Genomic DNA, 16,875 nt, shown 5'->3' on the forward strand with positions numbered 1-16,875 from the left:
TTAATTCTTCATTATTGATTCTCCCCACCCAGTCCTATGTGGCCAACAGAAGGCAAGAAAACCATTCCCACTCACCTCAGCTGAAAAGGGTAGTCTTTCCTCTGGCCCATGACCCTTCACTGAAACCTCTTGCCTCTAGGACCTATGATGTCTGTACCACTAGTTTGATCTCTTAGTTCTTGATAAGTCAAGACATCACTTAAGTTTCTGATCACCCACCACATTCTTGACGGGACAAGCTATGATCACACATTCATTTACCAGGTGTTCTTCCCACTTTCTCTTGGAGGAGTGTGTTTGCACACTTGAGGGCAGACTGCACGCCCTTTTTCTCTTGTGTGTTTTCCAAACTACCTGAAGGACTGAGAGAAAATGCTAATTCACTACAGTCTTGAACTTTCTAATATCCACCTCTAAATATATGAAAATAAGGGTAAAGGACTTCAGATCTTCAAAAATTAAATGCGTAAATAATTAAGGTAAAATTTTGTTTGAAAAGTTAGTTTCTCAAAGTCACATTTCAACACAAAACTCAGTCTGTGTTGTGCAGATAAATTGGCAATTTAATTATTCCCAGACTGTAAATGAGACATCTGTGACCTGTACTCTAAATTATATATATATTTTGCGGTACGCGGGCCTCTCACTGTTGTGGCCTCTCCCGTGGCAGAGCACAGGCTCCGGACGCGCAGGCTCAGCGGCCATGGCTCACGGGCCCAGCTGCTCCGCGGCATGTGGGATCTTCCCGGACCGGGCACGAACCCGCGTCCCCTGCATTGGCAGGCGGACTCTCAACCACTGCGCCACCAGGGAAGCCCCTAAATAATATTTTTATGACTTGAAACCAAGTTGAGGCTTAGTGACTAAGAGACTCTGACTCATTATGAGTTAGAGAGAGAATACATGTATTGATGATTACAGCCCTATCAGGTTATAACAATTTGTCTGTTGGTTAAATGTGGTGTCAAACTTACATGGCAGTTTCTTTTAAGTCTCTCTTTAATTTTAACAATAAAAGAAATTGGAGTTTTGATCCAATATTTCCCGATATAAAAGTGCAATGTTTCCAGAAGTCATTTGATCATTTATTTTGTAGTGCATTTTTTGGATTCCCTTTGATGTCTCAGGTTGATTCTTCAAACAGAAATTCAAATTAAATTTAAATGAGACAATCTGATTTCCCAGACCTGAGAGAGTATTCACAAATATGAAAGAGACAGCAGAGTAGTAACTCAGTTGTTGAGCTGGAAAGTGTATTGGGGAGGGGTTTGGGGAAGAAGATGAAAAATAATATCAGCTACACTTCGCAGGAGACACAGCCTAAAGACTTGAGTACAAAGCCCTGAGGCACATCCATCTCATTGAGTTCTGGAGTCTATGCTCTTAATGAAGATAAGATTGCTGTAATTTCTTACCACCTCCTGTTACTCCATGGCCAGCTAGAATCTAACATGCTTTTTAAAAAATCAACTTGTTTAGTTCACTCTTTAAAAGTACCAAGACCTACTGCTTGGGCTTACACAGTGTAAAGAAAAGTCTATGTTCTAGGCCTGGCCATTTGGCTTCCTAGCTGTGACTTTTTAAGCAATCACTTTGTGGTAGATTATAGATGACTGAAGACCTTTTGCTGCTTCTCCCAATGAGATGTGGAGTTCAGTTCTCCATCCCTTAAATCTGGACTGTCCTTAGTGAATTGTGGAAGAAGTGTGACTTCCAAGGCTAGTTATAAGGAGCTTTCTGCCGTGGTCTCTTGGAACACTTTTTCTGAAAGAAGCCAGCTGCCACTGGGAGAAATCCAGCTCCCAAATACTGCCATGTTGTAAGGAAGGCCAAGCTAACCATGTGGAAAAGCTCCATCGAAAAAGGAAGATACCGGGCCAGCCCCAGCTTCTCTAGCCATCCCAGCCAAGGTGTCAGGCATGAGAGTGAGTAAGCCATCTAGGATACAACATAGAAAAGAACTGAGGAATCCAACTAATGCCAGAAATGGGTCCTCAGACATTTGTTCCCAGCCAAGTCCTCCCAGCCATTTCTCTCTCTTCAAGCCACCCCAGATGAGGCCATAATCCTTGTGGTACAGAGAGAAGCCATCTTTGTAGAGTCTCGCCCAAATTCCTGACTACAAAATCTTGAGCGTGATAAAATGTTGGCTGTTTTAAGTCATTAAGTCATAGATAACCGCAATACAGTTGGCAGTAGATAACCAGGACACTCTTAGACTCACCAGACCTTTGAAAAGTTGGGGTGGGTGGTGGGGGAGTGCATGATACCTGCTGCAGCAGGCAGTCATAGCTGATCACAATGTCCTTTCTCCCTGTCTGAGCACAGGTTGACCAGCTGAAAGACTAGTTTTAACACTGCCTTGTAGCCAGAGGAGACTGAGACTAAGTTCTGGCAAAAGAGATGTGAGAGGATACAACTTTTATTATTTTCTCCATTCATCCTGCTTAGAATATGCATGTGATATCCAGAGTTCAAGCAGCTACTTTGAACCAAGGGGAAGATAGTCTAAGGTTTGTGGAACATCAAGATAGAAGGATGCCTATAGAGCCATCATATTTACTGTCCTTCTGAATTCTTTTACATGAGTGAGAAATAAACTTTGATCTTGTTTCAGCCACTGATACTTGGGGGAAAGGAACTCTATTATATCATACCTAATACTAAGGCTGCACCTACCTCACAGGGTTTGTAAGAGGGTCAAAATGTAAAATTTATGGAAAAACATTCTGACTCATAAGTCATAATGGTATTCTACAAATACCATTCCCTTCCCTGTCTTCCTCCCATATCTTTAACTTATGCCAGTGCTTTCAACAATGGATTCCAATCTTTCTCGAACTATTTCATCTTCTGCAACATGTTTTGGTAATAAATATTTGGAAAGACAAGATGCAGCATGGTCCCATCTTGTAGGATGGAGGACCACTTCTGTGTGGATTAGGACCACCTCAAACACAGGAAAGGGAAATGCACCTTCGGATAGCCTATCTTCAAAATAAATGTAATCCACCAGGAGGATATATTTGTGGAAAAGTTACGCAACTATGGATACAGGAAAAAGTTGAGTTATACTGGGATCCTTTAAACACCCATTGATGCCTCCAGCTGGAAGGTTCAATCAGGGAGTTTCCTTTCTCTATGGAAAGTGAAATAAGAATGAGGATATTACCCTGTGTCAGGAGTTTTGTACTTTTCATAACATTCAACCCTCACAGCAAAAAACCAGATTAGGTTATGATCCACATTTGTCAATAAATGAGGGTCACACAAGCCAAGTGAGCTAAGATAACAGAACTGACATATATGAAGTTGCAAACTAGGTATGTAGGATGCCTAAATCTATGCTACTGCTTGTATATCCTATTGTTAACAACGACTCTGTAAGAGTAAAACCAGAGCAGCAAAACAGCAGCATCACTGTGAACCCACCCAACAGCCTCTAATGAAATCTGCAGATACCTGAGAGGCACTTGCAACTCAGAAACTTCTGCACTTCCTTGTCACCCTCCTTTGCCATGACTGGAGGTGTAGCTGACACTGATGTCCCAGGCTGGACTCTGCACTGTAGGTGCTTTGACCCTGCCCACAGAGAGAGGGAAAGGGCTCACCATCTACCATCCAGGCAGCACCTACAAAGGGAGAAGGAAGAAGATGCAGGGGTAGCCTATCATTATCAGGGAATAATTAGGCAGAGGGAGGTTTATCCACAGGTACCACCCTGAATAGAAGAGGGCAGTGTCCTGCCTCCTTCACCCTTCATTTGTGGTGGAAACTGAGCCTCTGGCATATGTCAATCAGCTCAAAGAAAACATATGTTTCCTCACCTCTGGTTCAGTTAAGACTGCTCTCAGGAGGGTGCTTCAAGATGGCAGAGGAGTAAGATGTGGAGATCTCCTTCCTCCCTACAAATACATCAGAAATACATCTACATGTGGAACAACTCCTACAGAACACTTACTGAATGCTGGCAGAAAACCTGAGACTTCCACAAAGGCAAGAAAATCCCCACGTACCTGGGTAGGGCAAAAGAAAAAAGAAAAAATAGAGACAAAAGAATAGGGATGGGACCTGAACCTCTGAGCGGTAACTGTGAAGGAGGAAAGGTTTCCACACACTAGGAAGCCCCTTCACGGGCAGAGACTGCGGGTGGCGGAGGCGAGAAGCTTCAGAGCAGCGGAGGAGAGCGCAGTAACAGGGATGTGGAGGGCAAAGTGGAGAGATTCCTGCACAGAGGATCGGTGCTGACCAGCACTCAGCAGCCTGAGAGGCTTGTCTGCTCACCCGCTGGGGTGGGTGGGAGCTGAGGCTCGGGTGTCAAAGGTCAGATCCCACAGAGAGGACTGGGGTTGGCTGTGTGAACACAGCCTGAAGGGGGCTACTGTGCCACAGTTAGCCGGGAGGGACTCCGGAAAAAAGTCTGGACTTGTCTAAGAAGCAAAAGACCATTGTTTCGGGGTGCGTGATGAGAGATTCAGAGCACTGCCTAAACGAGCTTCAGAGAAGGGCATGAGCTGCAGCTAACAGAGAGGACACCAGAGATGGCATGAAATGCTAAGGCTGCTTCTGCAGCCACCAAGAAGCCTATATGCAAGCACAGGTCACTATCCACGCCTCTCCCCACCCAGGAGCCTGTGCATCCTGCCACTGCCAAGGTCCCGTGATCCATGGACAAATTCCCTGGGAGAACACATGGCATGCCCCAGTCTGTTGCAATATCACATCAGCCTCTGCTGCTGCAGGCTCACCCCACATTCCGTACCCCTCCCTCCCCCCAGCCTGAGAGAGCCAGATCCCCCTAATCAGCTGCTACTTTAACCCCTTCCTGTCTAGACGGGGAACACATGCCCTCAGGTGACATACACACAGAGGTGGGGTGAAAACAAAAAGCGAACGACCGGAGCTTTACAAACAAAGAAAAGAAAGGGAAATATCTCTGTGCAGCCTCAGAAGCAGTGGATTAAATCCCCACAATCAACTTCATGTACCCTGCATCAGTGGAATACCTGATAGACAACAAATATTCCCAAAATTGAGGAGGTGGACTTTGGGAGCAACTATAGACTTAGGGTTTGCTGTATGCAACTGAGTTGTTTCTCATTTTTAGCTTTATCTTAGTATAGTTCTTAGTGCTCGATATCATTGGTGGATTGTTTATTGGTTTGGTTGCACTCTTTTTGTTGCTACTTTTTAAATTTTTTTATTTTAATAATTTTTTTATTTACTCATTTTATTTTATTTATTTATTTTTCTTTCTTTTTTTCTCCCTCTTCTTCTGAGCCATGTGGCTGACAGGGTCTTGGTTCTCTGGGCTGGTGTCAGGCATGAGCCATTGCAGTGGGAGAGCCAAGTTCAGGACTTTGGACAACCAGAGACCTCCCGGCCCCATGTAACATCAATCAGCGAGAGCTCTCCCATAGATCTCTGCCTCAATGCTAAGACCCAAGTCCACTCAAAGGCCAGCAAACTCCAGTGCTGGATACCCCATGCCAAACAACTAGCAAGACAGGAACAAGAACCCACCCAATACCAGAGAGGCTGCCTAAAATCATAGTAAGTTCACAGACACCCCAAAACAGACCACCAGACTCAGCCCTGCCCACCAGAAGGACAAGATCCAGCCCCAACCACCAGAACACAGGAAACAGTCCCCTCTACCTGGAAGCTTACACAGGCCCCTGAACCAACCTTACCCACTTGGGGCAGACACCAAAAACAACGGGAACTATGAAGCAGCAGCCTGTGAAAAGGAGACACCAAACACCATACATTAAAGAAAATGAGAAGACAGAGACATACGCAGCAGATAAGGAGCAAGGTAAAAACCCACCAAACCAAACAAATGAAGACGGAATAGGCAGTATACCTGAAAAATAATTCAGAGTAATGATAGTAAAGATGATTCAAAATCATGGAAATAGAATGGAGAAAAAACAAAAAAAATGTTTAACAAGGACCTAGAAGAACTAAAGAATAAACAAACAATGACGAACAACACAATAAATGAAATTTAAAATTCTCTAGAAAGAATCAAGAGCAGAATAAATGAGGCAGAAGAACAGATAAGTGACCTGAAAGATAAAATAGTGGAAATAACTACCACAGAGCAGAATAAAGAAAAAAGAATGAAAAGACTTGAGGACAGTTTCAGGGACCTCTGGGACAATATTAAATGTACCAACATTCTAATTATAGAGGTCCCAGAAGAAGAAAACAAAAAGAAAGGGTCTGAGAAAATATTTGAAGAGATTATAGTTGAAAACTTCCCTAACATGGGAAAGGAAATAGTCAATCAAGTCCAGAAGTGCAGAGAGTCCCATACAGGATAATCCCAAGGAGAAACACATATTAATCAAACTATCAAAAATTAAGTACAAAGAAAAAATATTAAAAGCAGCAAGAGAAGGCAACAAATAACAAACAAGGAAATCCCCATAAGGTTAACAGCTGATCTTTCATGAGAAACGCTACAAGCCAGAAGGGAGAAGCAGGACATATTTAAAGTGATGAAAGGGAAAAACCTACAACCACGATTACTCTGCCCAGAAAGGATCTCATTCAGGTTTGACAGAGAAATTAAAATCTTTACAAGAAAAAGTTAAGAGAATCCAGCACAACCAAACTAGCTTTACAACAAATGCTAAAGGAACTTCTCTAGGCAAGAAACACAAAGAAGGAAAAGACCTACAAAAACACACACAAAACAATGAAGAAAATGGTGATAGGAACATACATATCAATAATTACCTTAAATGTAAATGGATTAAATGCTCCAACCAAAAGACATAGAGTGGCTGAATGGATACAAAAACAAGACCAATATATATGCTGTCTACAAGAGACCCACTTCAGACCTAGGGACACATACAGACTGAAAGTGAGGGGATGCAGAAAGATATTCCATGCAAATGGGAATCAAAAGAAAGCTTGAGTAGCAATTCTCATATCAGAAAAAATAGACGTTAAAATAAAGACTATTAAAAGAGACAAAGTAGGTCACAAAAAAATGATCGAGGGATCAATCCAAGAAGAAAACATAACGATTGTAAATATTTATGCACCCAACACAGGAGCACCACAATACGTACAGCAAATGCTAACAGCAATAAAAGGGGAAATCGACAGTAACACAGTAATAGTAGGGGACTTTAACACCCCACTTTCACCAATGGACAGATCATCCAAAATGAAAATAAATAAGGAAACACAAGCTTTAAATGACACATTAAACAAATGGACTTAAATGATATTTATAAGACATTGCATCCAGAAACATCAAAATACACTTTCATCTCAAGTGCTCATGGAACATTCTCCAGGACAGATTATATCTTGGACACAAAAAAGCCTTGGAAAATTTAAGGAAATTTAAATTGTATCAAGTGCCTTTTCAGACCACAAGGCTATAAGAGTAGATACCAATTACAGGAAAAAAAAAAAAAAAACACTAAAAAATACAAACATATGGAAACTAAACAATACGCTACTAAATAACCAAGAGACCACTAAAGAAATCAAAGAGGAAATCAAAAAATACCTACAAACAAATGACAATGAAAACACGATGACCCAAACCCTATGGGATGCAGCAAAAGCATTTGTAAGAGGGAAGTTTATGGCAATACAATCCTACCTCAAGAAACAAGAAAAATCTCAAATAAACAAGCTAAATTTACACCTAAAGAAACTAGATAAAGAAGCACAAAAGCCCCCCAAAGTTAGCAGAAGGAAAGAAATCATAAAAATCAGATCAGAAATAAATGGAAAAGAAATGAAGGAAATGATAGCAAAGATCAATAAAACTAAAAGCTGGTTCTTTGAGAAGATAAACAAAACTGATAAACCATTAGCCAGATTCATCAAGAAAAAAAGGGAAAAGACTCAAATCAATAGAATTAGAAATGAAAAAGGAGAAGTAACAACTGACACTGCAGAAATACAAAGGATCATAAGAGATTATTACAAGCAACTATACACCAATAAAATGGACAACCTGGAAGAAATGGAAAAATTCTTAGAAAAGCACAACCTTCTGAGACTGAACCAGGAAGAAATAGAAAATATAAGCAGACCAATCACAAGCAGTGAAACCGAAAGTGTGATTTAAAATCTTCCAACAAACAAAAGCCCAGAACCAGATAGCTTCACAGGTGAATTCTATCTAACATTTAGAGAAGAGCTAACACCTAACCTTCTCAAACTCTCAAAATACAGCAGAGGGAGGAACACTCCCAAACCCATTTTACAATGCCACCATCACCCTGATACCGAAACCAGACAAAGATGTCACAAAAAAAGAAAACTACAGGCGAATATCACTGATGAATATAGATGCAAAAATCCTCAACAAAATACTAGCAGACAGAATGCAACAAAACATTAAAAGGATCAGACGCCATGGTCAAGTGAGGTTTATCCCAGGAAATCAAGGATTCTTCAATATACACAAACCAATCAATGTAATAAACCATAATAACAAATTGAAGGATAAGAAACATATGACCATCTCAAGAGATGCAGAAAAAGCTTTTGACAAAATTTAACACCAATTTATGATAAAATCTCTCCAGATATTAGGCATAGAGGGAACTTACCTCAACATAATAAAGGCCATATATAACAAACCCACAGCCAACATCATTCTCAATGGTGAAAAACTGAAACCATTTTCTCTAAGATCAGGAACAAGACAAGGTTGCCCACTCTCACCACTATTATTCAACATAGTTTTGGAAGTTTAGCCACAGCAATCAGAGAAGAAAAGAAATACAAGGAAACCAAATTGGAAAAGAACAAGTAAAGTTGTCACTGTTTGCAGATGACATGATATTATAACACAGAGAATCCTAAAGAGGCTACCAGAAAACTACTAGAGCTAATTAATGTATTTGGTAAAGTAGCAGGATACAAAATTAATGCACAGAAATCTCTTGCAATCCTACACAGTAATGATGAAAAATCTGAACGAGAAATTAAGGAGGCACTCTCATTTACCATTGCAACAAAAAGAATAAAATACCTAGGAATAAACCTACCTAAGGAGACAAAAGACCTGTATGCACAAAACTTAAGACAATGATGAAGAAAATTAAAGATGATACAAACAGATGGAGAGATATACCATGTTCTTGGATTGGAAGAATCAACATTTTGAAGATGACTATACTACCCAAAGCAATCTACAGATTTGATGCATCCCTTTCAAACTACCAATGGCATTTTTCACAGAACTAGAACAAAAACTTTCACCATTTTCATGGAAACACAAAAGACCCCAAATAGCCAAAGCAATCTTGAGAAAGAAAAATGGAGCTGGCGGAATCAGGCTCCCTAACTTCAGGCTATAGTACAAAGCTACAGTTATCAAAAGAGTATGGTACTGGCACCGAAAACAGAAATATAGATCAAGAGAACAGGATAGAAAGCCCAGAGATAAACCTACACACATATGGTTACCTTATCTTTGTTAAAGGAGGCGAGAACATACAATGGAGAAAAGACATCCTCTTTAATAAGTGATGCTAGGAAAACATGACAGCTACATGTAAAAAATGAAATTAGAACACTTCACAACACCATACACAAAAATAAACTCAAAATGGATTAAAGACCTAAATGTAAGGTCAGACACTACAAAACTCTTAGAGGAAAATATAGGAAGAAAATTCTATGACATAAATGACAGCAAGATCCTTTTTGACCCACCACATACAGAAATGGAAATAAAAACAAAAATAAACAAATGGGACCTAATGAAACTTAAAAGCTTTTGCACAGCAAAGGAAATGATAAACAAGACAAAAAGAGAACCCTCAGAATGGGAAAAATATTTGCAAACAAAGAAAATGACAAAGGATTAATCTCCAAAATATACAAGCAGCTCATGCAGTTCAATATCAAAAAATAAACAACCCAATCCAAACATGGGCAGAAGACCTAAATAGACATTTCTCTGAAGACAATATACAGATTGCCAACAAACACATGAAAGGATGCTCAACATCTCTAATCATTAGAGAAATGCAAATCAAAACTACAATGAGGAATCACCTCAGATTGGTCAGAATGGCCATCATCAAACACTCTACAACAATAAATGCCTGAGAGGGTGTGTAGAAAAGGGAACCCTCTTGCAGTGTTGGTAAGAATATAAATTGATACAGTCACTATGGAAAACTGTATGGAGGTTCCTTAAAAAGCTAAACTAGTACTACCATATGACCCAGCAATCCCACTATGGGGCATATACCCTAACAAAACCATAATCAAAAAGAGACATGTAGGGGCTTCCCTGGTGGCACAGTGGTTGAGAATCCGCCTGCCAATGCAGGGGACACGGGTTCGTGCCCCGGTCTGGGAAGATCCCACATGCTGTGGAGCAGCTGGGCCCGTGAGCCATGGCCGCTGAGCCTGTGCGTCCGGAGCCTGTGCTCCGCAATGGGAGAGGCCACAACAGTGAGAGGCCCACGTACCACAAAAAAAAAAAAAAAAAAAAAAAGAGACATGTAGCACAATGTTTATTGCAGCACTATATACAATAGTCAGGACATGGAAGCAACCTAAGTGTCCATCGACAGATGAATGGATAAAGAATATGTGGCACATATATACAATGGAATACTACTCAGTCATAAAAAGAAATGAAATTGAGTTATTTGTAGTGAGGTGGATAGACTCTGAGTCTGTCATACAGAGTGAAGTAAGTCAGAAAGAGAAAAACAAATATCGTTTACTAACACATATATAAGGAATCTAAGAACAAAAAATGGTTCTGATGACATAGGGGCAGGACAGGAATATAGACACAGATGTAGAGAATGGACTTGAGGACACAGGAGGGGGAAGAGTAGACGGGACGAAGTGAGAGAGTGACATTGATATATATACCCTACCAAATGTAAAATCGATAGCTACTGGGAAGCTGCTGCATAGCACAGGGAGATCAGCTCGGTGTTTTGTGACCACCTAGAGGGGTGGGATAGGGAGGGTGAGAGGGAGATGCAAGAGTGAGGAGATATGGGGATATATGTATACCTAAAGCTGATTCAGTTTGTTATACAGCAGAAACTAACACAACACTGTAAAGCAATTGTACTCCAATAAAGATGTTAAAAAAAAATGTTCCCATAGAACAGGAGAAAATGTTTACAATCATATATCTGACAAGGGACTTCTATCTAGAATAAAATAGAAAACTATTACAACTCAAAAGTAAAAAGATAAATAACGCAATTAAAAATTGACAAAGGAGGGACTTCCCTGGAGGTCCAGTGGTCAAGACTCCATGCTACCAATGCAAGGGGTGCAGATTCGATCCTTGGTTGGGGAACTAAGATCCCGCATGCTGCATGGCACAGCCAGAAAAAAAAAAAAGGCAGGGTATCTTTACAGGCATTTTTCCAAAGAAGATATACAAATGGCCAATAAGCATGTGAGAAGTTGATCAACATCATTATCCGTCAAGGAAGTGCAAAGCAAAACCACGCTGAGATACTATTTCACATCCACAAGGAGGGCTGCAATCAAAAAGGCAAATGATAGCAAGTGTTGGCAAGGATGTGAAGAAAATGGAAACCTCACACACTGCTGGTGGGAATGTAATAATGCAGCCACTTTGGAAAACAGTCTGGCAGTTCCTCAAAAGGTTACCATATGACCCAGCAATTCTACTCCTCAGTCTATACCTAACAGAAATGAAAATATATGTCCACACAAAACATGTATACAAATGTTCATACAAGCATTATTCATAATGGTCAAAAAGTGGAAACAACCCAAATACCCATCAAGTAAAATGTGGCATAGCCATAAAATGGAATATTACCTGGCAATAAAAAATGAATGAAGTACTGCTACATGGTACAACATGGTTGATTCTTTAAAGCATTAAGAATGAAAGCTAAGTGAATGAGGTCAGTTACAAAGATTCACAAGGTGTATGAGTCCATTTGCTTAAAATGTCCAGAATAGGCAGATCTATAGAGACAAAGTATATTAGTGGTTGCTTAGGGCTGTCAGGAAGGGGAAGTAAAAAGGGGAATAATTGCTAATGGGTATGAGAGTTTTTTCAGGGTGACCAAATGTTCTTAAATTGATTGTAGTGTTATTTTTCTGGATTTTGTGAGTTTATAGCATTTGTCATCTTTTTAAAATTTATAATTTGGTGTGATTTATTCTCATTCTTAATAAGTAGTCTCTTCTGTAAAGATAAATAAATAAATAAATAAATTTCATCCACAAAATCAGAAAAAATTAAATTAAATTAAATTAAATTTTAAAAAAGACTGCTCTCAGACCATGACGTGGACTCATTGGGGGGAAAGGATCTCAGTAGTTAATTGAACCTTTGCAATAATTCTCTTATCCTTCCTCTCCTCGCCATTCTCACTGTCACTGCCTTCAAGCAGCTTCATCATGCTTTTCTGGACTCCTGCATATACTGGGGGACTGTTTGTTCCTCCTTCAGCCTCATCCTCCAACTTTCGTGTCCTCTTTGCCCAGAGCTTTCATAGCAAGTTTTCTAAAACACTTATCCAACCAGTCTCTTATGGGCTTAAAAACTTTCCCAGCAATCAGTCTCCAAAGGAATGTCAGCGTGACATTTGCAATCTGTCCTTGCTTCTCACTGCTCCCTCCATTCCCAACTCTTGGACTGCTCCACTTTCCCTGAGAATGGGTGGGTTTTGTATATCCCATCTCTTTAAAAGGTTCTTCCCCAACCCTCCTGAACATTCCTACTCACCTCTTGTCTCCTGGGAGTGCTGCCTTTTCTGTGGCATCTTCTAGAATTCTCCAAGTGGAGTTTCTGTTCTCTCCTCTACTCCCACCTTCTGTGGGTTCTTCATTACAGCACAAGTCCCTTCATGTGTGTTGTATAGATTTGTTTGGGCTTTTCACTACCCCTCCAGGCTTATGGGTCTTTACGGTCTCAATGTCTAGCACCATGTTGTGATAAAATAGGTGCTCAGTAAATTTTTTTAAATAAGTAAGTGAATTGGAAAGCATCTGAGTTGCTAGACAAAACAGATACATCACTTATGGGATTTCTTGCCAGTCTGCACACTTCTCGCAATTGCTATATATTTACTATGTAATAATTGAGAATAAATATGCATTATATCATTTCTGTAAACAACATGGCTAAATCGGGTCAATTTAATACAATCTATAAATGACAAATTTGCAAAATGCCTCTCTCTCTAAACCTAATTTGAGACAACCACTGACATAAATGTGGTGAAGTTTGAATATAAAAATTTTAAAAACTTCGAAGTGGCCTGCTTTTCCCATAGGGCAAGTTACAGAATCACACGTAATAATCTCTGTTTTCTTCTAAGTGATGAATTTGAGCATCTTGAAAACTGTGGGGAAAAAACTGAGAAAGACAGAACGAGAGTAAGAAAGAATGGGCAAAGCTGAATTGCCATGATTATGCCGGCCACGGTGAGGCTGGCCTGCTGCTGCCTCCAAAAGAAACATTATCTTAATGTGACCCTGAGTACATGGTGGCAACCATGAGAAAAAGTATAAAGGAAGAAATACAGGTATTTTTATTCATTTATAATAGCACAAATGTTACAATTATGTTCCCTTTCTATTACTGCCAGTGTGACAAAATAGAAAACTATACACCAGTTTATTTTAAAAATCTACACTACATAAAAAATAAAAGATGTATCAAGTCTGTCGACTTTGTTTTTTTCCTTCATTATATAGACTATTACAAATTCCAGAGGGAAACTTGTAGAAATAGCATGGAGCTTATTGTTGCTAACTTAACTCTCTAGGCAAAGTATACATTATTCCCTCTCTGTGTACCTACTAGGGAAAAAGAAAAACCAAAAACTCCTTTTGAAAAAACTCACAAGATTAATGGCAGAATCTTTACTGAATTTACTCTAACCATAGGTTTTTAAATGAATCCTATCAGCCTCTTCAAAACGGAACTAAAGAGTTGGTATATTATCAGAAACTGTCCTTTTGTTGTTTCATTGGAGGAGATTCAACCCAGCTCCTCCAACACACAGCTCTTCTCCGGTAATACATGTGAGTTGCATATTATCCTTTTACAGACAAAGAAGGCAGCACACTAAACGGAAGGGCTGAGGTTCAAACCTAGAAAGGCATGACTTTAAACCCAAGCTCCATCGACAACTCTAGGTTTGACACATACCTGTCACATATGTCACAAGCCATCCAACATTCAACAGGCTCTGTACCACTCCTACCGTGGGCTGGGCCTTGTGCTAAGAAGGACATAGCTGTAAGACCCACACAAGGGTCCATTCCTTCATGGAGATATTCCCTCGGTCCCTGGCATTGATTAACAGTGAGTTTTCTCCTAGCCAGGATGCAGCTTCACCATGCTCACCACAGCAGCACTGCCATCCAGGCAGAGAGGTCATTATTATATACCCAGGCCACACTGTGATGCCTCCTGAGATAGGATGCTTAGACTAAAGAGCAGAGTCATAAAAACAAATAGAAATGGAATGTGATGGGGCTTCTGATCCATTTGGCTATGCCATCCTCAGTAGTGGTGTGTCCATGTAAAGGAAGGACAAAAACCAAAAGAAGCATGTTTAGTTCAGGATTTTTTTAAGAAAATATAGCACATCAATTCCACCTGTTCTACCTGCCAAAATTTTAGACTTCCTTCAAGGCTCTTCCAGCCCGGTGTCACCTCCTCTTGGAAGCCTTCCTAGATTCTCCAGTCAGTTGTTTGTCTCCTGTGATCCTGAAATACTTTGTACCACTAAGTGTTTCCGATAATTACCCCTAGTCGAGCGAGTCGGGTATATGGTACCGCTGTGTGTACACTCATATCCAAGGTTGTCCTAGAATATGACCACGGTTGCTGCTTCAGTTCTTGCTGCCATATTACCCGCTCCCAACGCTCTGGGAGTATCTAAACTATGGACAGAAAACAGGCACTTTTAGCAGCATTCTAGTCAACGTAGTTCTCACCAGTTCAGGGGATGATGTATGAAGCTGTGTTGTCTTGCTTCTCCACTGCTGCTATATTTTCTGTCTTGGGTGTGTCTGTCACCCCACCCCCCAGGGTTAAGATGGTGGGAAATGGCCAGCTCCCTACATTCAGTAGTCCCTGGACACTGCTAGCCTCTCTGGACACACAGAGACCCTCACCCTACGTTCAACTCCCAGAACTTTCATGAAGAGAAAGAGGACTAACCTTCTTGGTCTCTGAATCACTATCATCTTCTTTTTGCCACTGAGCATTTTCTCTTCCTTCTTTTTGTAAGTTTTTTTCATCATTAAGCAGAGGATCTTTCCCAGTTAAATTCATATTATTTCACATTGAAAAAATCTCTGTCGCCTATAGGAAGAAACCTTCGTAAGGGCAGATATTTTTCTATTTGTCCACTGTTATACCAGCATCTGGCATATAGTGGATGCTCAACAGACATTTGTTGGATGAAGGGAATGGGTGGATGGATGGATGGATGGATGGATGGATGGATATATCTGTCTACACCTACCCTTGACTTACATGGACAAAAGTAGTAAGGAACATTTGTACAGAATAAATTGTCATGTCATAGCCTCAGATGTCCATTGGTCCTTAAATTTTATTTCTGCTCCAGAATTCCAGTCCCACTTTGAAAACTTCATCCAGGTTTGCTTCTTGTGCCTATTCCTCTAGTTAACTGTTCACTGTCTTTTCCAGGATATCCAGGACTACTCTGGTAGTGGACACTCTTTAAACAGCAAGATCACAGCATCTGTATCTTAGTGAAACACACCCTTCCCATTTAGTGCACTCCAGGGACTAAACTAATCATTCCCAAACACCCGTTAGAGTTTGATCTTCTTAAAATCAGTATTATAATCACTGGCAGTCATCTGGCAGGTAAATTACAGACATGGGATGCAGTTTAAGAAGTTGAAAATATGGTTGCTTTCTAAGGGTTAAACTAATTAAATCAATACCTAACAGGAGGTGACAGAAATGACTGTGAGACTCAGGGGAAAGTCACTTCACCAGAACCTGCTTAGTAATATTAACACATCTAAAAGGAAGAGGGAGGTACAGACTGAGAACAGAGTGTGTGGGGAGGGGGTTGTGTGCATGGTCCCCCAGCTGTGCCCAGCAGCAACTGTAATTACTATGTTTAATGCTTGATTTATGTCAACTCCAATACTTATTTTGATTTACCACAGTGGTCCTCAGACTGGGCAGGCATCAGAATCCTTGGAAGGGTTTGTTAAAGCCCACCCAGAACTCTAGCCCCCATCCCGGAGTTTTCCATACAGCACGTGGGGTTGGCAGGTGCCCAAGAACTTGACTTTTCTCATAAACTCCCAGCTGATGTTGCTATTGATGATCCAGGGATGACATTTTGCGGACCACTGACTTAGGTGGATGTTTCACCAACACTTTGGCAAAGCCCATAGAGGCAGCCCCACTGCATTTGGCTTCCAGAGAGTTTAAATGAAATCCCCTTCTCAGCCACAACGCATACCACAGGTATGACATAACCGACATAAATCAGACACAAAAGTAGTTACAGGCCCTATAAAATGTGAAGTACTTACAGGCTTAGAATTTCAATTTCAACCTCTATAAGGTTGATTATTTCCCCCCAAGCACTGATTCTCTCACCATGATTACTGCCACCTGGTACATAGTAAACTCTAGATATTAGCAGACAAATTATTTAGAGTATTCCCTGGTATAAATAGTAAAAAGGGTAGTCCAGAACTTCATATTTATTTATTTATTTAGTGTTTATCTACTTACTGTATATTTATTTAGTAATTATTAGTTGTCCTTTTTATTATTTAGATTTTCTTACTTTTATGTTTATTCTTGTAGTTGTTTATTATTTACTATTGTTTTATTATTTATATAAT

Source organism: Kogia breviceps, chromosome 3, assembly GCF_026419965.1.
Source record: "Kogia breviceps isolate mKogBre1 chromosome 3, mKogBre1 haplotype 1, whole genome shotgun sequence".
Lineage (NCBI taxonomy): Eukaryota > Metazoa > Chordata > Mammalia > Artiodactyla > Physeteridae > Kogia > Kogia breviceps.